At 47.7% G+C, this 22,311-nt stretch overlaps 1 long non-coding RNA gene across 1 annotated transcript; it reads right to left on the bottom strand.

Annotated features, from left to right (window-relative positions):
• Positions 1 to 291: 291 nt before the first annotated feature.
• LOC144139276 (uncharacterized) lies at positions 292 to 21,633 on the bottom strand. The gene is made up of 3 exons (XR_013316126.1): positions 21,532 to 21,633; positions 2,512 to 2,574; positions 292 to 473 (listed from the first exon to the last, which is right to left on the bottom strand). It is a non-coding gene; the product is annotated as an uncharacterized LOC144139276 (long non-coding RNA).
• Positions 21,634 to 22,311: the final 678 nt, after the last annotated feature.

Genomic DNA, 22,311 nt, shown 5'->3' with positions numbered 1-22,311 from the left:
GCGCGTGTGTATGTGTGTGTTTGTGTGTGTGTGTGTGTGTGTGTTTGTGTGTGTAAGTGTGTGTTTGTGTGTGTATGCGAGTGGGCTTATGGCCGCGTGAGTGTGTTTGAGTGCGCGCGTGAATAACACAGACGCTTTGTCACCCCGGCGTTTTTCCAGCATCCACACCACGTTCTTCAGCGAGCCTTGAGATGGTGGTTTAAACATCCAAAAAGAAACAAAAGCTTACACCCGATTGCTGCAATTTTACTACCCTGAGAAGTAATTGAACCATTTTAGGAGAAGGCAACATACAACGTCTTTTTATTATTTGCGCAATTGCAGAAGTTCTTCTAAGTACGTCTGCGTCTTCTGAGGTGTCGAGGGCGGATACCCTTCGAAGATTGTCCGAACTTGTTTAAGAGAAGTTTCCAATACCTGAAGTGCATTGGGGGAAACCTTCACCACAGCGCCATGGATCAAGGGCACTAAGACTGCAAGATAAATATGCCGCAGAATTAGTTTCAGCCATGCTTCAGTGAATTTCCTACCGCGTATAACCACCACGAATGCAAACTAGGAGACTGCATAAGATATCTCGCAACTTTAAAAAGAATGCGCCCTATTTTTCAAAATGAAGGCGTCTTTCGAACGTCAGTAGGTTATACCGCTACCCGCACGGAGTGGGTTTACAATTATGTGTTACACAAGATTGTAGGTGTTAACTTCAAAATTTTCCACACTTTCAACAACTGCACGATACATTTTTCGATGGAACAATATTGTTCCGCTCGTGGCGAAATATAAAATCCTCGTTTTGGTCAAAGATATTCCCACGACCCCAAGAGACGACTGACCAGATAAATATACCGAGCAAACAGGGTTACCGCTACCGACTTTATCCCAAGCAAGCAGCCTCACACCATGGCACCCTGGACAACAGTTGTGAACAAAAAACGTCGAACACAAATACCGCGGAATAAGAAAAACATTGGTTTTTAAATGTGACCTTTGAAGCGTGCAAGGTGGGCGAATGAACACGCATTGTGCATCGCATAAGTGTTGACTTCATACCAAAATCTTGATAGGTTTAGGTGTAGGAATCAACTTGACGAATGTAGGCTCCAATTGGCCCGGATGTAAGGCCATGTGCATCAAGACGATAGCGAGAGCATGGTTATATCCACCTTCACTAAATGAATGTCATTACTTTTTTGAGAGTGAGTAAAGCAGCCCTTTGGTTTCTTCGTCTACCTGCTTCGTGGTAATGGCTCCAGATACATCCTTGTGCGGGGCGCTGTCTAGTTGATGGTGTTGTTTTATTTGAATGAATTAACATAGATGTATTCAAATATAGGCCCCTTAACATTCCCCGAGGCCTCATTCCAGACCACGAAACGGCAGAGGAAGTAAGAATGGGAGGAGAACCGAGAAACTAAGGCGCCACTACAAGCAGTTGTCTGTGCCTGCTTCTCTGACGAACGTCAGCAGAGTAGTGTCCAGCAGATCCTTCCTGTGAGGTGGAACTCCAAGTGGGTAGTCTTAAAGTTCGTAGTCTGCCGGTCGCAGCTCGTCGTCGTTTTTGATGCTTATGAATCCAAGCGATTCATCATAACTCACTCTCTCTCTCTAGTGTAGCGTGAATTCAATGTTGTTTTCATTTTTTATTGTATTAATTAGTTTTTGATAAATCGTACACTTTGTAATTCCTTTATCTATTTTCCGTGCCTGCGTACGGGATTGACATTTCCTTCACATGGAATAACCAACCGTATTACACCGCTTCAGTTCCTCTTTTTCTCTTTTTCATTTTCTTTCCTCTAATTTTTTTTCTGAAAAGGAAACCGGTGACAAAAAATGTGCAGGGTATAGGTGTGATCTCGACTACCGATTTCACAGATGAATCTCTAGGCTTAAATTCCATTTTGTGTTTTTTAACTTTCTGTCCACACTGCAGCAAGCAAAAAGAAACAAACACTACGCTGGTATCTGTATGGGATGGGTTGACAATGACGTTAAACTCATAAAAAAATTAGTTACCAGCCTCATTTTTCGAAACCCCTAAGGGAGGTGCGCTTGAGGAGACGCCAGCTGCGTGGAATGCGCGAATTCATTAAATATAATTATCTGACTACCGTGGTATCTTTCTTCTAAACAGGCAATGTCACAGCGTTGAAGACATCGTACTACTTTTACTTATATACCGAATACGAAGGTCGTCACAAAGAAAATGAATCTTGTATGATTTACAAACACCTATGGGAAGGGCCTTTGGCGAGGCTACAATTGACAAAGCCGCTTATAAGTTGCCTCAAGCTGCGTAGCGTGCGGTCGCTTAGAAATAAGGGACTCGTCAACTAGCTAAGCAGAAAACACCGTGGGGGCGTAATAGTCTACACGTTCCGCAATTACGCGAATATTTTTGCTTATTTCATATTTTGAAGGCAACCAAGTCGAAGAAGTAATTTCCTCAATACTAATATGAAACAATTAAAAGAAACCATAGAAAGTATGTCAGACGCTCCGCCATACCCAGAATGACAGCAAAACCAGGAAGAAGGCGGTTTTCCACGAAGCGAACCATGTTGAAGCTGGCTGCAACAAAACTAAAAAGGTAAATATTTCAGTGGGTAATTCACAAGGTCAATGTTGCGCAAATTCGGGCGAGTAAATGAATGACCGATTCAAATCTGTCAAGTGGTAGCGAAGGGTGAGTCCGAGCTATCCGCGGAGTCCTCGTAGGGATGACAGAAGACGCGGGAAATTCAAAATTGGGTACGTAAACTTATCGTAAGGATGGGAGCGCCACCCCGGGGAAAAGGAATATAGTAGATACGCAAGTATTGGAACGGCGACAAAGGTGCTTCCGGGAACGTTGACAACGGAAAACCTTTCAGAATCTTCCATCGTCTACCCTAGACTCCAATAAGTAGTAATTATTACATATTATTATTAATCAACTCCAAATGCATATCTAAGAGATGAGCCGTGTAAGCTCACAGATCGCGACACTGCCCGAAAACGCTCTTCAGGTAGGCCAACTTTCTCTGATGGTGATGATGATAGTGGGCGAAGTGAAAGATTGTTGAAACGCGAAGCTTTCTTTGTTGAAAAGCCAGTGCCTTCAACGCCCGAAGTCAACGCCCCAGATCCGAATATTTCCCCCAGGACGCAGAGCAGGACTGCCAATTTGCAGAATTGGTTTCATTAAAGGCACATCATGCGCACTAAGAAAAGGCGCATCCCGTTGTTGGAATTGAGCCTAAGTCCACGGCGTTATGAAGTTGCCCTGTACCCGTCTGCAGCCTTCGAACATGGACGAAGCAGTTCGGATTGTGAACATTGACTTAGATTGAATGGGGGCAAGCGTCGCGTTATAACCATATTTCTTTAAATAAGTGGACTTTGATTTTTCTTCCTCAAGCCACAAAAATTGCCTAAGGAAACATTTTATTATAAGAATGCACCTTGAAGCTATTGCAGGTTTTGTGCAAATCCAGCAGAAAATATCGTCAGGCTACCGTAAGTTCATATTTACCCATTCATTAAACTATTCATCCTTATATTGACGTGATCCTTTCTTTGGCTCTCCCAACAATTTTCCGGGGAGCTGCTTCTGTTATTTTTGCACAGTGCGACAGCTTTTTTATATTACACCACATAACGCTCGCCTCCCTGTACCGCAGCATGAGAGCCACCGGCACAATTGATTGGCTGAACAGCGGAAAAGGAAGCTGCTGTTACTGCGTGTAGCACGTTCTCTGTGCATGGATCTGATGACTTTTATCCAGGCAGATCGAGACGTTTAGCGTTCATTGTCACACCTCGCATTGCAACAGCCGAGCTGTTAAAGCTTTATTTCCATCCGTGACTGGCGTCGCTCCGAATTCGGAGAACCAAAGTGGAGAGGAGAAAACTGCTATACCAACAAGTTTGAGTGAAGGTGGCGAGGGGGCAAGGAGCCAAGGAGTAAGTGTGGGGAGTGCGTGCCTTACGAAAAAACGCTTCCCCTGTTCGCAATCGAACCGCGGTACCCGAATTATCATACCGGAGTCTCCCCGATTGCGCTAACTTTTTTTTATTGTCGCGGTATCATCGCATTACAGGCGACCAATGTTTCTTTGTGTTTGTAGCGTGGGCGTTGCGTTTCCAGTTTGGCTGAAATGAAGTTGACAGATGCCTAAAGTGGGGTAGGGTATTAAATGCGCCTAGCAGGTTTTTTCCTAGCTTGTCGGGGCGGCGTGCGCTCGGCTGCAGCAGTGCCCGATCTACCGATAAGGTTGACAGACCTCAGAGAAGCCAAGTTAAAACTTGTGTATTTCACAAGCTGCACTATTACCTCAGTCTTTGCATCCCAAGTTCTAGGGGGGCCGAAGTCCTTTCAACGTCCTCGCCAGTGCTCCTCGTCGGGAAAACTGAGCACCTACGCCAAGCCACAGTGAAAGCTTGGTGTTACGTTTATTTTCACCTATGCGTGGGATCCGACACTTTTCAGAGGAGCTGTTATAGGCTATAGGTTCTGACAGAAATTTTGTGCGCCCGCAGCGTGATGAGAAAAAAGTCTTGTCGATACAATTACATCCTGCACCAAAGGTACATTTTTGGAAAATGTTTTCTACCTTGAAATCGAATGTTTGAATGAAAAAAAAAATCACACGAATATTGACCCCTAAGTCGCCTGTATCACTTTTTTGTTTTGTTGACTTGTCAAAATTATTTCACAGTGCATTCCCGAAGGTCAGACCATTCCCAGCTTCTCACGATAACTAACTGTTTACGGAGGAAGCGTGGTTGCAGAAAACGGCATTAAAAGTTGTTTAATATAAACAACTCCCCAAAAATTGCATATCAATCAGCCTTTAGGCCGGCTGTAATTTTACGCCGAATTTTATGTAGTCTTTGTAAGTACATAGTCACAGCGAGCTTGAAAATATTGTGCAATTATCGTGTGCTGGAATAATTGGGTCTCTACTGGAGTGAAACGGTGAACCTTTTCCTGGTCCACTAGAATTAAACTGTATGCCTTCTAAATTTCAGGTATTTAATATACAGAGAAGTATTCCCAATCGCGAATTACCAATTTATTGAACTGCACCCAGCTCCGCATGTGATCTTTCTTGAGAGTGTGGCCGGAGACTTCATTTTTTATAATACAATACTCACTCAGTCAAGTTTTATTTTCGTTAAAGTCTTTTGTTAACGTAACAATTCTTATGACACCACTGTATGGTAGACTGCTAGCGGCCAATGGTTTCACGACGACGCGTTGTCTACATGAACATTTGATATATAAGGTGTTATTTTCCAAATAAGTCAAACACACAAAAAAAAGAATTTAAGAGAAAAAGCGAAAATGTCTTACCCGACCTCTATACAACAATGTGAATGCTCAAAGCTATTATATATTGTTTTAATTGTCAGGAAGTGAGTAGTATACCGCCAAAAGAAATTAAAAATTTTGAGACAGATTTTACAAATATCAGGATAACTATGAGTTTGGCTTGCTTTAAGTTGAAGCAGTATATTTCAAGTATATTTTAACAAGTTTCGCAACCTCAGCCATGCCGACATTCGCGCTTCTACACACCCTCTCACAAACCGCTACGTGAAGCGCGCAATGCAGAGTGACTGTCGCACCTGGGCACGCACTTGCATCCAATGCCAACGCGCAAAAATCACGCGGCATTTCACTTTCCCGCCCGGGCATTTCTCCTGCGGTCAGAGTGGTCCCAAAACGTCCCCATCGACATTATTAGCGCCCGTCTAATAGCCGGAACTTGCCGCTATTGCCTCACCGCCCCTGATTCTTTTACAAGATGGCCTGAGGAATGGCCTCTGGGAAGGAGTACAGCCGAAGACATCGCCTCGACTTCCTTCTCCGGCTGAATATCCCGCTTCTGCACCCCTCATCGCATCCAAACACATAAACTGCGGCACTTTAAATTCTAGCTCTTCAGGCCCCTCCGACAGTCTACCAGATTCGTGCGTTTGTGGACCACCCGCTACCACCCTCGCGCCAACGGGATGACCGAGCGCTCCCACTGACAGGTCAAAGCACGCATCAAGTGCCACCCTAACTAAAGATGCCTCGAGACACCCCCTGCCCTCGCTCTCACTCTGCGCACCACCTTCAAACGAGACATCCGCGCCAAGCCCGCTGAACTCGTCTACGGGGAACAGCTTCGCCTGGCCGGGTAATTACTCTCCAACACGGCTTCCGACCTCCCCAACTGGAACCCTCCCGAGTTTGCCGCCGGTTTCGACGCACAATCGGCGCCCTGCGTCCCCCAAAAGCGCTCATCACACTAAGCCGGCTCCATTCGTATTTAAGACCTCGGCAAGATGCCCGCAGGCTTCTCTCCGCGGCGGCACTGTACGTGCGCCTGTCCAACTACATTGTCGAAGAAGTGTGGTGGAGTTACAACTACGGAATTGGAATGACTCCGTGTTCATTTTACTTTTTCGCGACCCAGGACTGGAATGGAAATGGAAGGCAGAGAAGGTTTAGATTAATGAGATTGCAATGGAATTAAGCGCCTTTGGCCTGGAATGGAATGGGTATAAGATGGGCTCAGGCTTTAAAGGAGCCATGAAGAGAAAATGCAAGTTTGTTTTATTCGAAAGATTTCGTGTTTTATAGTGCCCCCAGCGCATGTCCGGATACAAACGGTGCTTTATTCACTGAGAAATTAAACAATTTAGGTTAAAATTTTGATTTTCCCGCTCAATCGTGCGTTTTCGTGGTCCCAAGTGACATCACTGGAACCGACCGCTCTGCAGTCTAGAATACCTTCATTCACGCATCCGCCGTACAGGGTAGAGACACGTATACGCTGGCGCCGCCATTTTCGGTTGCTCGCTCGCCGCCGAAGCAAGTCATTGTGTCAAAACCGCGCTAAAATTATCGCCGCAACGCGGTTTACTGAAGAAGTTTGAATCATATTGTCTGTTTCGCGTTGCTAGGTCTCGTGGGTAACGAAAAGAATAACGCGTTGAGCCCGTTGGCCCAATTGCGGCGGCACGGAACCGTTCAACGGTTGTCTCCACCCTGTACAGCGGTGTTGGTTTGTTCCCGCGTTTCTTTACGTTCCGTAACCTAGATGGCGCCACCATACCGTGGCAAGCGTTTGGTTTGTTTTTGCCCGCATTTAAACCTGGTTTGTTTTTGTTCTGGGAGAAAATATTCGTTCCCTGAAACAGTGCTCGCTCGACAAATGGGGTCACGTAAGACACCGTTGCTTGCGTCAATCGTCCAGTGTCGTCTGAGACAACCCCAAGCCCCGTAGTGCTGTGCAGCAAAACACCAAGCATGCTGTGCGCAGTACGAACAGCAGAACGCATCAGTACTTCTATGTTTACATGTGCTTTCGTAACTTCCACTGTTTGTCCCATCATTCTTATTGCTTTGTAAAGAATGTGCCCTAAATTTAAGCGCAAATCGCTCGTTCGTCTCGTTTGTAAGTTCTACCTAATTTGCGTCTGCTTCTGCCAGCCTCCGCCAATCGCAGAGCTTAGCTCATGTGACGACATAGGTTCTGTTGCGGGAAATGAGCTGGTGGGTCGCATGACCATTCCCGTTTTTCCTAATTATGTAGCTTATTTGAGCGAAGTTTACGTTAAAAGTGGTGTCAGTATGATTTTAACGAGGCAATCTTTTGAATGAACCAAACTTGTGTTTTCTCTTCATGGCTCCTTTAAACCAGCTTTGTCGATCGTGTGCTGCGTCCTACAGCCAAGCTGGCTGTGTAACCAGCGCCACTGCAACCCAAGCGGCCAATCGCTGTGTTTACTTCTACGCGGCTGCTGGGAAGTGTAAGGCGAAAGTGGTGACTCCTGCACGAATCCGCCGAAAGAGAACCTCTAGACAGGTAAAATGTTTCTGACCCCCAAAGTGCGCCAAAGTAACTGCTCCACGCGACTACCCTCGCATTCCGCAGCCACGCCATCTTCAAACGCCCGAGCACCAAGCCCGGCCACCCTTGCCCATCATGGAGACGCCAACCCCCGCTGCCGGGGATCTCATCTTTTGAATAGCGTTAATGAGCAATTTTTAATGCCACCTGTCAGCCTCAGATAAACGAAAACGTAATTTTCTGAAATAAAATATGACGTTTCAAGAAATTGCGAGCAATTATGACATCGTCACACTCCAATTTCTGTGCGGCCACATCATTTCAAACCGTTGGCACAACTGTGCAGTGATGGTATTCGGCCCCCCCTTGTTCACGCTTCAACACTGCAGTTTAGGCGTTTGCTTTTAACTTAGCGCTTACAAGTTTTACTTCGCGCACAGAACGTGCGCAATAAGGTGTACGACGCGGACTGTTCCGAGGTGGTGTAGTAGGAAGGGTGGCACGCATGTGAAGCTTTTTATGGGTGAGCCAAAGTGAATGGTTACGTGCTCAGGTGGTTAAAAACGCACTGTTCTCGTATAAGCGTTGATGCAAGGGTTCAATTATCTTGAAACGCGGGGATGCATTGTCTCCAAAGCCAGGTATGCGTGGCCCTGGGGGTATGGGTTGGGCTGACCTCTCTATTGCCTCCGGCCGCGAGTATGCGGCGGGAGGACGACCCCACAGGCTGGTACGCGAGATGTGGCTAAAACAAACAGCTGATGTAATATGAATGTCTATTTGGCAAGGGTGGCCTGTGGCCTATGAACATATGTGAAAATATAGAAGAGTAACGAGCCAAGTTGCTAGTGAGGATAGGTCGGACGGGCGTATGCCATCGCACTATGTGAACCATCAAGTGCAAAAATTTATGTCTGCCTTCAACCGGAGACGCAGTTTGACAAAAAATGAGTTTGGTGTTCCTTGCTACTTCGTTAAGCTAAACGATAAGATTTCCTGGTGTTAAGCATGAACATAGGTCTAATAAGAGCGAAGTTCGAAGGCTTTCTTTTATAACAAGAAATTGTACAAGGAAAACACGCAAGGAAAAGATCCGTAATTATGAAATATTCTAAATTTGGTCTGTTGATAGTATCCCATGTTTCGCTTAATCATATGCTTAGCACCACTGAACTCATCCCGCAGAACACTTAGCGGCACTTCATTTAACGACACAACTGGGTGGCATACCTCAAAGTGCAGTGATGCTCGCTGATTCTCACACCACACGAGAAAGCATTGTTGCGACAATAGTTTTTTATAGATGACTCTCTCTGCGTGAGATTTCATTAAGCTGTTGTCATCCCTCGAATTTGGCGACGTGAAGGCATATTTTTGCAGTTTTCAACTCGCTTGATAACGTCAGCGTTATGGTGCGTTTGTAAACTGATACAGCAACAAAGAAGTGATTTTTGCATTGAGGAGTTAGACGATCGGCATTAAACTTCACGGCAATTAAGGGAATTGGAATGGACAATGTTTTGACATTGTGTGGAATTGAAAGGAACGAAACTGCAGGAAAGTTTTAATTCCTCCGAAGGGATTTCGACTAGAATGGGGCTGCCCATTCCGCATTGAATTTTATTGGAAAAAACATTTATTGGGCTGGCGGTTAAAGCCTTAAGATCGTTTAACATATAGAATAGTAGATAAATGTTTTCGTCTCAATCACAATTTTCATTCCGTTGATTTAATTTGAGAAACAGAAACCAAGACTGCCATGTGGAAATTCTGCCCAATGAGGCTGACTGCCGGTCATGTGTCACAACAGGAAACCGAGCAGGGTTTAATTACAAGTGACGCTGATGAAATCCGCCAGATGATAGCCAAGACACATGGAAGAAAAGAATAGCCACTAAATGCAAATACAAACACCTATGCAAAGCACAAAAATTGGCGCACTAGCACACGAAACACTTTGGCGTTGGATAGAATAACTGACGTAGTTAACAACGAATGATCAATTATAATTCTAATAGAAGAGAGGCCATGGATTACTGGCGACATTCCTGGCTGCGAAATCGTTTGAATGACATCAAACACGGTGATAAGCACCTCGGCCGTATCGGAGTCATAATTATAATTAGCTTACCTCGTGTGAAATGACTAAACAGGGTTGTAGCTATACTGATTCCCGAACATATTTTATATTTATTTGCCGTGGAGCAGCGGAAACTCGCTGTAAATGCCTGGAATTACTGAAACTAGACCGAGCCGGCCGTGTGACGTTGAACTTACTCGTCAATCATGAATAATTTTTCCTTTTTTTTTCTTCCCGATTACGAAACCCTTTGTTTCGATCAATTACCCAAATAAAGTCTGTCGATCGGAGAAATCGAGTGAGTTAGGTTTCACCGTATTCCATTCCTACTAATATAGTGTTGCCAAGATTAATAAAGGGCAGCATTTTTTATCTATTTGCAGATACTTTTAAGTGCGAATGCACTTTATAAGCGACCCTGAATTCCGGTGACCGCCGTCCGTCCACATAGCAACAGCTGCGGGTGCGCGCGCTCCTCGTCTTCCTTGGCAACGGGGGGAGATGGGCGCGCGCTGCCTGGCCGCTGACATGGCACATACCCACGTGGGGGATTGGCGAGGGATCTCCTCGTCTTCCTTGGCAACGGGGGGAGATGGGCGCGCGCTGCCTGGCCGCTGACATGGCACATACCCACGTGGGGGATTGGCCAGGAATCGGGCGTGAGAAGGGCTAATGCACCGGCTTAAAGGAGTACTGACACGAAATTTCAAAGCTGAGATCCGCTCTAGCAATCAAGTACAACGGCAACACAAATAGGTGTCTGTCAATAAATGCATCTTTCTTTCTTTGTGGTTGTGTGTGTGTGTGTGATCTCTCTTTCGCGAACATTACCGAACCGCGGAAATTCAACTCCTGCATTCGCACTTTCACATTCTTCCCCTCGGGGAAATGCGGGGAATTTTTTCCGGCTAAAGCAGGACTGAACACACGGACATACAAATGTAAAATAAACAGTACACAAGGATACGTGAGTATTACTTCGCGTATTCTTAAAACGCGCCACACATTGGTGAAAGAACAGCATCCAGTGGACACAAAAAAGTGTCGTAATATATTCTGCTTCTGAAATACAGGACTTCAACCAAAGCATGCATTTTCGATACCGAGTTGGCTGTTTGTTCCGGCCTCTTATGCAAGTGAACACACTCACGATAAAGCAATGCCAAGTTTTGAATATTAAGTGGAAGATTGCTCTGGTAATATTTTTATGTGATGTCGTCTCGCTGAAGGTTTGAAACTCTCAGGGGGGTAGTATTGCCGCGACGGTTTAAAATGTCTGGAGTAAAGCGGGTAAAGGAATTCCAAGGTAGATACGACCTTGCACTGTTCAAATTTCTGAATGTCAGCCGTATTCTGTAAAATGGTTTCACGAGAGTGATGGGCATTTACAATTTTTTAATGCACAGCTGCGATCTGTACTCTTTTGATTTGGCGGCGCATGCAATTACTGCGATTTTTACAGCCAGATGTGATGATAGGTAGGCAAATACGTTGCGTAACCTAATTTTTTGCACCTGATCCTATGTTTAAAACTTCATTTGTTTCGTTTTGAAAGGGATGTACATTTGCTGTATTACAACGGTGAAGTATATTATCCCGAAAAAATGCATTTTTATTCAAACGGTGGATGTTACATTGTTGTCTTTTTCCTTTCATTTTAATTTCTATTGATTTTTAGTGTAATCCCTTCTGTATGTAACTTTTCGAGAAGTAGAGCACGGCTTACAGTGAAAAGCGGTTACTGGTCCGTGGTTCGGAATCATCAGACTCCCTAATACCTTTCATAGTATAACAAGTGTTATAAAAAAACGATCTTTGCAGCCATCAATTTTCCAATAAGGCTGTTACAATGGCTGCTATTACAAATTGAACATTTCGGCGAGTGTTGCCGAAATGCAATTATTTTTTTTTCAAAACGAATAGCAAAATATCTAAATTCTCTTAGGCTCTGACTAAACTGGGTTAACAGGAGGAGTTTGGTTGCAGAAAAATTAGTCCCGTTTTACTTACTTTATTACCAAATAAATTACTTGGCATTTGACAGCTTATACAAATACATAACTTTGGTGAAGCGGTATCGTTAGTAATTGGAAGTACTCTGGTGTTTAACCAAGGCAATATGTAAATGTGCAGTGCCACCGCCATATGATGCAGCTCCAGCCAATTGGCAAGTTGAGACAGTCCGAGACGATGTGCTCGAGGGTCGCGGTGGCTTTACGACACACCTTGGACGTGTCGTCTGGGTGCGTCTCCGTGTTCATCTTGTGCATAAGGACGGGCTCATGACTGATCTTGTCTGGAGCTGCCTGAACACGACTGCCTGCTCTTTGCTAAGACCTTTGCAGTGGGGCGGGAGCGCACATCTGGCGAGTCGATATGCCTGGGTGATTTTTTTGTAGCTCGTCATTCTGCGTTCCTTGCTGTGCCATGGAGTTCCCCGCTCGGCCCTGCACGGCCTGACAGTTCGCGCGCCCGGGCGTGTGCGGTTTCGTTGTGGGTCGGACAGACGTCCGTCACCCCTCTTGCGTGTCCGGGAACCACTTGATTTTCTTCTTTTCCAAGATCGTTTGCGCTCCTGTCAGGATTGTCTCCGAAGCACGGGTGACCCTTCCTCGGGCAAAGTTTCTGACCTCTTGCTTTGAGTCGCTGAGCACGGCGGTGCAACCTAGGTCTTTAAGTGCCAGTGCTACGGCTCCTTCCTCATCTTCTTCTGGTTTGTCGCTTTTTACTGGCCGCCGCTCTGACGTTGCCTTCGGCGTTGACCCCTGTTACGGCGAAACCAATTCCCTTCTGGTAATCGGCTGCGTCTACGTAGCGGGCTCCCGCGTCTCAGGCGTGTAGTTCCGTCAGTGCCTTGGCCCTCGCTTTTTGTCTGCCGTCATTGGGCTTGGGGTGCATGTTCCGCGGGATCGCGTACGCCCGGATAATGCCACTGACGTCGTCCGGTATCGGCATCTTGACTCCCTTATGCGCGCGATATCGAAGCCCCAGCCTTTCCAGGGTTCTCCTTCCAGTCTTAGTTGTTGCCAGTCTCTGTAGCTGCGCCTTTCGCTGAGATTCAATGAGTTCTTCTAGGGTGTTGTGGATACCTAGGCTGAGCAGTCTCCCGGTGCTTGTAAACTTGGGTACCCCGATGGCCGCCTAATATGCCTCTTGGATGGTCGTCTCCAACTTATTCTCCTTACCATTTTTCCACTTGTGGAAGGCGGCCACGTACGTGATGTGGCTCATTACGAACGAGTGCACGAGTCTTGTGAGGTTCTCTTGGCGTAGCCCTCTCTCTTTGTTTGACACTCTCTTGGTTGCCCTTCGATAGATATGTGGTGCAGGCTGGGAAAATCTGTCCCTCTCACAGTCACCTGACCTCACTCTCTTGATAGGTCTGATGGCATTGGCCTCCTTGCTGACGACCCGTGGTACTGTACCTCCGTTGTTTCTGCGTTCGTGAGAGGAGCATGCCCAGGACGCAGATGTCTGATACCCTGGGGATCGCAGAGCCGTCTTTTGTGTAGACCGCGATTTCTTCCCGTCCCCTTCTCCTCCCCACAAGTGTGCCTTCCTTGGGTCTGTACAACAACAGCTCGGACTAGCTCTGTGAGCGTTTCAGGCCTGTGCCTTCCCTTCCAGGCTGTCCTCGACCACTCTCACCGCTCGCTGTAGGGCCTCTTCCGCTCGGTCATTACTGCCGTCCTCGAAACACAGCGTAATATCGTCGGTATATATAGTGTGACCGACGCTCTCCAACCTCTTTGACTTTCGTTGCAATGTCAACCAGGGTGATCTCCACCGTCCGACCCGTCACGAAGCTTCTGATGTACGCATGTGTTGTCTTTCCCATGTTCAGCTTCTATACTTGACTTGGAATCGCCGAGTGGTTGACGTTATCAAATACTTCCTCCAGATCGAGACCAATGATGACTATCGAGTCCAGGGAGTCCCTGTCAACGGTTAGGTGCTTCAGCTGGATCATGGCGTCCTGCGTGCACAGGTGTCTTCGGAAACCAATTATGGCCACGGGATAGAGGGCGTTGTCCTTCAGCTAGTCGTGCCATCACGCAATCAATACATGCTCCAATGCTTTGCCCACGCACGACGTGATTGAAATGGGCCGGAGGTTGTCTGTGCATGGCGGCTTGCCTGGCTTGAGGATGAGGATCATCTTCGAGTGCTTCCACTCTTTCGGCAGGACTCCCGTTCTCCAGCCCTTTTTGAAGAATTTCGTGAGTGCCTGGATTGATGCGTCGTCAAGGTTTTTGAGCGCCCTGTGCGGTATGCGGGCCACGCCCTGCGCCGACCTGTTGTTGATGAGCTTGCGGAGCAGTCCGCACTTATACGTTAATGGCTTTATCTAGCTTCTCGTTGGCTCTTCCGAGATATTCTCCATGAAAGGCCTTCTGAGTTGTGGGGATGTACTTCTACAGCAGCGTCTTTTACACCGCCAACGTTCCCTTCTTGCATTCCACGTGTATGATCTTCGCCAGCCTGTCCCTCGGGTGAGACGTGGTCTTGGTCTCGCCCACAAGATGCCGAAACATATTCCAGGTCTTGCTGTTTTGCAGTTGTCCGTTTGCCGCGTTGCATATCTAGTCCCACTTTTGGCTGCCGAGTGTGCGGCAGTGCTCTTCTATCTTGGGGTTCAGTTCAGCGACCTTCTTTCGCAACCTCCTATTCAGCCTTTGCTTCGTCCACCTCTCCTATATGGACTTCTTGGCTTTGATGAGGTGGGCCAGTCTGCTGTCCATGCCGTCTACCTGGTCGTCTGTTTCGATCCCTCTCGATGCAGCCTTTACGTCCCCTGTGCTTGTTTCTATGCAGGTTCCGCTGTCTTCTATCTGTTGATATCCCCTCGCACACTTCATTTCTCTAGTTCCTGAACGCTTCCCAGTCGATCCACATGTGTTCTCGCGTCTGCGCCACTCGTACCCCCTTCAATCGAATCGCAGTTTCCACGATCATGTGGTCGCTGCCCAAGTCCATTCCGGTGTTTCTCCACGTGACCTCGTCCGCTGCAGCGTTCTTGACGAAAGTGAGGTCGGGAGTAGTATCCCTGGATACCGAGTTTCCCATTCTCGTCCCGTTGGAGGGGCCGTGACGAGGACCTATTCGCTGTCAATAGCTTCTTGCGCCAGGTTCCTGCCCTTGGCGTTGCTCTTTTGCGTACCCCCAGGACTTGTCTGCTTCGTTGTCACCAGGAACCAGCAGCTTGGAGCCGTTTGCCTGCGAGGTCACCCTGTACAGGAGTGCCCTAAAGCATTGTTTGCGCTTGCTCTTCTTGCTATACCCGTACGTAGACTCTCTCCTTCCTTTTCTTTCCAATTTCCAACTGGGCGAGTACGCGGTCGACTGCGGCATTTTTTAGTTGAATTTCCAGCATTATCTGCTTTTTTTGGTCACGATACACAGTCCCCTGCTGTCATCCTAGGAGGACCAGGTCCCTCTGTAGTCGTGGAATCACCGATGCATCACCAGTGTTTCTTGTAGTAAGATCACGTCCGGTTTCTTCTTGCTGTTCCGGACGTGTTCCAGTAGTACCGCCCACTTCCTTTGCAGGCCGCGGCAGTTACACTGCGAGATGATCACTGCTGGTTCTGGGTCCATGCTTGTTCCGTCCTAGCGATGCCTCCATGCGGTGCGCTTCGCGGGTCCGGATATTGGATAACTGCTTGCATGAAGCACTGTAGCTGTTGGACAGCCCACTCTTTTTTCATGAACCGCTTGTCGTACAGCCTGCTCTCCTCTGCAATGGCCGGCTTTATCGTCTCGAACATCCGTTCCATTTTTGTTTCCAACTTGTTCAACCTGTCGTCCATGTGCGCCTCGATGCCGCTCAGTCTTTCTTCCATGCCGGCGTCGATGCTACTAATCTCCTTGGTACCCCGCTTTTCCATCGTTCTCTTCTTTATGGCCGGCTCTCTGGGTTCCTGTACGGCACTCGTTATATCCATCAGCTGCGCTTTCGGCGGAGTTTCCGCCATCGCCGATTCCGGGCTGCTCGGGGTAGCAACCACGTTCTACGTTTCCGTCATGCTCTGTGTGCTTTTTTCATCACTTTCAGAATTCTACGCAGCTCCCTGTTCTCTTCTCGAAGGGCCTCTATGGATTTATTCTCTTTGCTCTTCTTTTGTTGTTGCTTCTGGGGCTCTTTTTTGCCGGTCCTCCTTGTACCCTTGGGCTTGTCCGCCCAACTCACGCATTACCTCGACGGAGACCTTCTCTTCCGCGTGAAGCTGGGACTCCTACTCTGCCTCCGTAGAGTGCCACCGCTCGAGGGCGATCGGCCTCTCCATTCCGAGAGCCCCCTAGATGGCGACTTCGGAGTTCAGTTCCGGGAAATCTATCTGCAGCGGCAGCTGCTCCTCTTCCGCGGACAAGAGGCACCGCTCCCATTGTCTTTTTCTGACCAAGTAGGGCGTTTTGAAGCGCGCCTTGCAGTGCCTGATGCCCGTCACGTTTTCCCAGCTGAATAGCTTGCATGGGGCTTGCACGAGTGTTCTCTCGCCGGGGCAAGCTTGGCGCAGCCGGGATATCGCTTTTCGCTCCGGTTTGAGCACAAGTCTTTTCGGTGGCCTACTCGACCGCATTCGTAGCAAACGTCCACCTTCTTGCAGTACAAAGAGCATCGCAGCAGCCCCAATCCGTACTTGACGTAGTTTGGAATGTTCGTTCCCTTGAAGACGACGATGACCGTCGGCGTCTCCCCGATTCTCTTGGCTCCTAGCGCTTGCGGGTTGCGTCAGTTGACCACCCTTTTATCGATGTCATCGGGAGTTTCGTTGGTCGGGATTCCCCTGATGATTCTCTTGGCCGTGTTGTGTGCGGCGATTCTAGGTCCACACGTTGTACGTCTGCCCTCTCACTGCGGTCTCTATGACTTGGCTGTAGCGGCTGGCTCTTTCTACTTCTGCCATGCTGATCACGATTATGTTCTGCTGCGCGTTTACGCACAGGGTGTCTTCGCATTCGGCTTTCTTGGCGGTTCCCTCCACCGCGTGAATGGCCGTGGTCACTTCGACCAGGCCTAACTTGGCCACGTTGATTCCGCTTCTCGGCCTCATGAAAATCTTGATATGATCCCTCCAAACTCCAAACCCTGCACGCCTCCCCTATCCCGCCCATAACCACCCCCGACACATCGGTCTGCGCCCTGCACCACGTGCTTCGGGTGAGTGAAAGAACTTTATTCGGGATCCGGCGATGACGCGAGCTCGTCGTGCACCTGGCTAGTCCCACGTCAGAACTGCAAGATCTGGCCCACAGGTCCGGTCGCGGGAAGGCCGGACTGCCAATATTTGCTTGTCTAGTGAAGGGCTACTCAGAAGAGAGTCCCAATCCTCCTTGCTGAACCAGGGGTATGCGGCCCCGCACTCCCAGAGCATCTGAGCTAGAGTAGATGACCGTCAGCAGGACGGGCAGGCGTCGTCGCGATATACGTCGGTGAAAACTTCGTGTAGAAGTGCCAGACAAGGGTATCTGCCGGTCAGTAATAGTCTGAGGGAAACGGCTTGCGCGCTTTTCACCTTGGGGTGAGGTGGTGGAAGACCCTTCCAGACATATTTAAAAATTTTGTGACCTCATTAAAATTAGCGGGAGCGTCCCTGTGGCCGTAAGGAGGGGGGAAGTCAGGTCTCCTTACAGCGGAAGCGCCGTCAGGGAGGTCGCGCGCAGCCTCGTGAGCAAACTTATTGAGGTTCGGTGGAGAACCCGCGAAGGATCCTAAAAAGGCGGGAAATCAGTGAATTGAATGGTACGTGAGAGCATATGGACTGCAAACGCTAAGAAGGCGAGCAGCTTGTTCAGTTATGCGACCATTCTGAAAAGCCCTGACTACCGATTTGTAATCAGTGTATATCTGAGACCCACGGCCGCCTAACAGGGCGAGGGAGATGACTATTCGCTTGGCTACTTGGAGGTCTGAAGTGCGAATGGAAGCGCTATTAAAAATCTTGCCGCTGGAGTCGACCACAATGACGGCAAAGGTCTTCCCCTTGTTGTACTCCGTGGCTTCAACGAAGCTTGCTTTGATCTTTTTGTGCATGATCTGTTTGAGGATCGCTACTGCTCTCGCCTTGCGTCTCCCTTGTTGACAGGATGTACGTTTCCGTGCACGGAGGCCACTAGGAACTTCTCTCAACTGCACCTAGGGATTGGGGTAGCGCTGCTCGAGCATGCTTTAGAAGGGTAACCGAGCTCTTCGATGATGCGTTTGCCTGCTGCTCTGGTGTTCAGGAGAGCGAGTTGCGCCCATTCTTGGTCTTTAGCAATCTCCTCGGTGGCAGTGAGTACCCTCAGATTGAGGAGATGACTCTGTACGGATAATAGCGTTGAGCTTGTCTTGTCCACTCTGCGCCAGTGCTGCATAGAAATCGTGTACGTGAAGTGGCACAGTCCGAAGTCATTGATCAGCTTGTAGAGATTGTCCTCCGTCGTGCCTCTATGTCGGTACGCAATTCTTCGAACGAGGTGGAAAGCGTTTTCCATCTTTGCGATGATTTTGCAGAGACTCGTTGTATTCCCGCCATTGGATTCGACAAACACGCACAGGACACGATTGACGTCGACCCTGGGTATCATCCCCGGTCAGTGGTCCGAAGAGTGAAGTATCTTTGTGGCACTGGCTTCCAGTCTTTGGGTCTGGCTCCCTTCTCTTTTCTGTGAAGCAGAAGCTCCGACTTAGCGGGGGAGCACGTTAAGCCGGTGGAGCGGAGGTACTGCTCGGACACATCCATCGCCTTCTGCATAGCTTCTTAAACTCTTCTCTCGCCGCCGGAGGAGCACCAGATGTGGATGTCGTCGGCGTAGAAGGTATGCTTGATGCCCTCGACTCTATGGGATGCCCTCGACTCCCTCAACAGCACTGGAGAGATTACGGCTCCATGAAGTGTGCCCCGTGCTCGGAGGGGCACATCGTCAGAGCAAAACTCTCCAATATGAAGCTTGGCCTTCCGGTCCATTAGAAAAGAGATAACGTAGCTGTGGAATCTAGAACAGAGACCCAGGTCCAAAATTGTTTTGACGATGAAGGTGTGGAGCACGTTATAGAAAGCGTTCTCAAGGTAGAGAGGCCTAGCAGAGCCTTGACGTCCGTGAAACGGCTTTCCAAAAACTGATGCTTGATTACCGTAATTACCCGGTTCTAACGCGCCCCCAATTCTAACTCGCACCCGCTTTTCCTGGCAAAAAAACGAAAAAATTTGCACCTCCAATTGTAACGCGCACGGAACTTTGTGAGCAAGAAAAACGACTGCGAGGGAAACCGGCGATTTATTTTTCGAAATAATCTCGCTCATCTCACTCCTCGCCGCTCTCCGTAGACCACAACCTCTCGTTCTTGGTGCCGTCAAGCACGTTCGCGATGCCACACTTCATAACGAACGTTCAACCATGATCGATGGGATCGTGGCCCATGCCTCGAACGCCCATCCTGCGATCTTCTCCAGAGGCGCACGCTTCAGCCTACCACTCGTTTTGAACTCTTCCTCCATGTTTTGAACGCGTGAGAGCCTCTGCCGCCATTGCTGTTATCAAGGTCGCAAGTGGAACGATTAGACGATTTGTGTGAACGCCGATAGAAAATCCTAGGCGCCTATGCTATAGTGCTGAGAATATTCTAGGCACCATACCTATGCTTCCTGTGCATGAAAAATCGTTGCTAAAAGCTTTGGCGCCTGCTTGAGATGGCGATGGTGATGGGCGGGACGAAATTTCTGTTGTTTCGGCAGTTTCGGTTTCGTATCCGATTCTAACGCGCATGCGATTTTTCGACCTATTCTTCTGGAAAAAAAGGGAGCGTTAGAATTGGGTAATTACGGTAGTTACATGGCGCCATGCGTCGGGTGTCTGACTCGGAAGCCAATCATGTTGAATTTGTAAATCTTCTTGTCTTCAAGTTACTTGTTAATCCTATTAAGTACAACGTGCTCCATTACCTTGCCTATGCAAGACGTTAGAGAAATCAGCCAATGGTTCTCGATGGATGGACCTTGACGGGTTTCGGGATGAGCACCGTGCAGGCCATTTTCCATTATGTAGGAACAACGCCATTCTTCCAGACCTCGTTGTTGTTGTGGGTCAGAAAGCAATTGTAGTAGTGTTAAGGTTTCTCGGCATTTTGTTAGGGACCCCATGAGGACCAGGCGCAGATTTTTGATTGAGCGCAAAAATGGCCTGGCTTAACTGGGCAACAGAGAAGTCTTCGTCCATTACGGGCCGAGGAGGCCGTCGGTACTCCGGAAGTAGTATCACGTGCTTCGGACGCTGCATGGCGTTTACGAATTTTCTTCAACTATATGGGGGCCTGCTCTCTGCGAGGAGGGGGGTGGTGTGAAGACGATTGCCTTGGTATATCTCAAAGGGAGCGCCGGCGACGAAGCAGAACTCGACACAGCCTCTAGGTCGAGTAGCGGAGATGCGCCTCCGTAGCAGAGCAGCTATGCCGGTAGAGCGCATGAAAATGAACTTCGAACAGCGCTAGCGCCCATCGCTCGCGCATTCCTCTGTAGAGACCAATAATTATAGAACCCCGTCCTGGGTTAATTTTGAAAATGCGCTGCGTGTGGGTGCAATAAAGATATGCTACTCCACAATATAAATAAGTTGTGCGCATACCCAGATTCCCCATAGGCTTCAGAGATATAACACCTTATCTGTAGTGGTGCACCCTACGCAGCAGCCGCTGTTTTTAGCGGTAATGTTTTGCTGACGTCACCATAGCAAGACAACGTTTAAGCAGCTCCGCTGTCAAAGAACAAAACTAACCATAATAAACCGGTATACCAGGAGTAGATGGTATGAAATGATTGTCTCATATCTCGCAATTGATTTCGGTCGCTTCTTCTGTTAACTTTGCTCTCTTTTCATTTGCAGTCCTTGTCTGTGGAGGGATATGCTATTTGCCATTAGACTCTAAGATAAGCCAGCTCCAAAAAGCAGAAAAAACTGGACAGAATCGCCCGAAAGATCCTAGCCGTCAGGCGGAAACTCACAATGAGGCTGGCATGCTGGTTATATGATTCACCTTGCAACAAAAGGCGAAACAAACGCAACAAATGAACAATCCAGCTGGCCTTACTTTCCGCCCTATTGCAACTGGTTATATGACATCACGCCAAAAGCCCACGCCCATTGGGCAAATGAATTTGGCGCATTTATTTTGTGTCCCAGCAGTCTCTCGTTAATTTATAAGTAATATAATGTTCATACACATTTTTCGCATGTTATCGGACTGGTTTTGTTTCAACTGCTGTTGTTGGAGAACGTTGCTGAGCTTCTATTGTCACTAAAGGTTTATCTGACTTGGTTCGGGTTCTTCGATTATACTAATTTGAAAAAGTATCCCGGTGTGTTCGTCGTCACTGTTCCCAATGGTATGGAGTTGGGCATTGCACAGCGAATTATATCAGATTCATTTTCACCGCCAATACAAAACACCATTAATTCGGTCTCCTTCAACCAAACATTTTTCAAAAATACTTTCTTAGAATGTCGGTTAGCTCTAGCCTCCAAGACTATAGCCGTAGTTTATCTTTGAACAATAAATCTTGTGAACAAGCATTGACTTGTTTTAGGCAACTTTTTATCATTAGGTGTAAGTAAAAATGAGCGAAACTGGTGTATCCTTACGTAGTACGTCTATGATGGCCTGGGCGAACGCTTCCAGAGCTGGGTATCGTGGTAGAAGCTGTAGTGACGTGCCGTTCATATGCTCCGCAAAACTGCCCTGGCTGGCGGACAGGCCAATTATTTTTATCAGCAGAACAAAAAAGGAAAAAATTCTGAGCTTTAATTTGACAAGTTTCCTCGAAAAAGTTTCGATTGCAGAAAAAAAGTTCCATATCAGTCAGAGAGTTTGAAAGAGCGAGCTTCCATTTAGGTCTTGAAATAGGACATGCCTAATTGGCTTTCACTCACTGACAGTATATAATGACCCATAAAATGCAGTAAAAAGCTAAACAATGAAACCTTGAATATAACCAATTTTGTACCTGAATTTTCCTCCAAGCGTTAGTAGGTCTGATTTAATAAAAATGCCAAGTTTTCAAGTAAAAATCTAATAATGCAATAAATTGCCCGAAGAGACTCCGCCGTCGCATCACTAACTCATGTCCAACATGTGTGCTCTATCTGCTCGTTGTTGCTGAACCAAAAAACGACAGAGGAGCAAGCGACAGTGCAGCGCTGATAATACAACCAGCTTTATCAAAGGATGGTCACAAAATGACACTGCAACAAAACCAAAAAATGACATGACGTCAAAGCGGCAATGTCGCTTCCGCGTCGGTGGACCTGTAAATAATAATGCACAGTTTTAACAGTTGTAGACAAGTGTACTTGTAGAAATTCGGTTTCAAAGTTTTTATTAAGTTGCTTTCCTTCCCGCACCTCTTTAAGCATTTTCTTCTG

This window comes from Haemaphysalis longicornis, unplaced genomic scaffold (assembly GCF_048455015.1).
Source record: "Haemaphysalis longicornis isolate Haplotype H1 unplaced genomic scaffold, Haemaphysalis longicornis Haplotype H1 scaffold_5, whole genome shotgun sequence".
Classification (NCBI taxonomy): Eukaryota; Metazoa; Arthropoda; class Arachnida; order Ixodida; family Ixodidae; genus Haemaphysalis; species Haemaphysalis longicornis.
This window is presented reverse-complemented; position numbering and strand designations above follow the sequence as displayed.